This window comes from Calidris pugnax, unplaced genomic scaffold, assembly GCF_001431845.1.
Source record: "Calidris pugnax isolate Ruff unplaced genomic scaffold, ASM143184v1 scaffold347, whole genome shotgun sequence".
In the NCBI taxonomy this organism is placed as follows: Eukaryota; Metazoa; Chordata; class Aves; order Charadriiformes; family Scolopacidae; genus Calidris; species Calidris pugnax.
The window spans coordinates 580,670-582,866 of NW_015091298.1; positions in this window are offsets into that span (position 1 = coordinate 580,670).

A 2,197-nucleotide genomic window follows, 5' to 3' on the forward strand; every position below is an offset into this window, starting at 1 on the left:
CCAGCAGGTCACCCCCACCCTGTCCTGGTGCAGGGGGTTATTCCTCCCCAGGTGCAGCACCCTGCACTTGCTTCTGTTGAAGTTCATCAGGTTCCTCTCTGCCCAACTCTCCAGCCTGTCCAGGTCTCGCTGGATGGTGTCACAGCCTTCTGGGGTGTCAACCACCCCTCCCAGTTTTATATCATCAGCAAACATGCCCTCATGTACCGTCCCATGTGGGACCCTCCTGTTTCAAGGCCCCCACCCCACATCCCTCCCACAGAACCCTCAGCAGAGCAGGTCCATCCCCACGTCCCTGGTGGCTGCTCCCCTCCCAGGTTCACCTTAACCACATCTCCCACCTTAAATTCATCCTGCAGCTTCCACCATCCTTCCCAGCCCCGTGCTGGGCTGTCCCTCAAGGGGACACATCTCCTCCATGAGCAGAGTGATCAGGATCAGTGCCTGGGGGGGGACACTACCCTTCCTGGACAAAGCTGTGGCCCGGAACAGCAGAGAGAACCCAGATGAGGGTGACAAGACACGCAGGGACAACACTAGAGGGGACGTGGCCATGCCACCAGACCTTTGCCTGGGGTGCTCTGAAAGCTGTGCTGAAAGGGAGGTGAGGCAGGAAGAAAGGGACGGTGGCACAGCACCACGAGGTGACCACCCCAGGCTGATGGGCACGGCGGGACCTTCGTGTCCCCCAGCCACCAGCTGGGCATGGAAGTTGCCACCTCCACGAGCCTGGCAGAGGAGGAAGCACCGTGTTTCTGATGAGTTCCTAAAGCTGTGCTGCTCCCACTGGAGTCCCCCCAACAGCACTGGGGACCTCCTGTCACACGGGGTGCCCTGCGAGGGGCTCCCTGGGGACAGCAGCCAGGTCCCCACTTGAACCCAGGCACTGAAGGGCTCAGGGACTAACTCTGGTGGCGCGAGGATGGGTGGCACAGGGTGGCTCTAGGGGACCAGCAGCCAGGTCCCCACTTGAACCCAGGCACTGAAGGGCTCAGGGACTAACTCTGGTGGCGCGAGGATGGGTGGCACAGGGTGGCTCTAGGGGACAGCCCCTCCTGCTCAGGGACTGTCCCCCAACAGGGTCACCACGGCACCTCTGGGCTTCTGGCCACTGGTTCCCCAGACTGACCCCTTCCCACCCATGAGACGACACCTTCCCCCAGTGCCCCAGACACCCCGGGGTGACCCCTTCCCTCCTGTGACATGACACTGTCCCCTGGGGTGACTTCTTCCCACCTGTGAGACGACACCTTCCCCCGGTGTCCCAGACACCCCCAGGTGACTCCTTCCCTCCCGTGAGATGACATCGTCGCCCAGTCCCCCAGGGTGACCCCTTCCCCCCCATGACATGACACCTTCCCCCCATCCCCCCAGGCACTGGAGTCCCCCCAACAGCACTGGGGACCTCCTGTCACACGGGGTGCCCTGCGAGGGGCTCCCTGGGGACAGCAGCCAGGTCCCCACTTGAACCCAGGCACCGAAGGGCTCAGGGACAAGCTCCGGCGGCGCGGGGATGGGTGGCACAGGGTGGCTCTAGGGGACAGCCCCTCCTGCCCAGGGACTGTCCCCCAACAGGGTCACCATGGCACCTCTGGGCTTCTGGCCACTGGTTCCCCAGACTGACCCCTTCCCACCCATGAGACGACACCTTCCCCCAGTGCCCCAGACACCCCGGGGTGACCCCTTCCCTCCTGTGACATGACACTGTCCCCTGGGGTGACTTCTTCCCACCTGTGAGACGACACCTTCCCCCGGTGTCCCAGACACCCCCAGGTGACTCCTTCCCTCCCGTGAGATGACATCGTCGCCCAGTCCCCCAGGGTGACCCCTTCCCCCCCATGACATGACACCTTCCCCCCATCCCCCCAGGTACCCTGGTGGATGACACCTTCTCCCAGTCCCCCCAGACACCTTGGGGTGACCCCTTCCCACCCATGAGACGACATTGTCCCCCAGGGTGACCCCTTCCCACCCATGAGATGACACCTTCCCCCGGTCCCCCCTGGTCCCCTGGTGTGACCCCTTCCCACCCGTGACATGACACCTTCCCCCAGTGCCCCAGACCAACCGGGGTGACCCCTTCCCTCCCATGAGATGGCACCTTCGCCCCATCCCCCCAGGTCCCCCGAGGTGACTCCTTCCCCCTGCGACACGACACCTTCCCCCGGTGCCCCCCGGTCCCCCGGGGGTGACCCCT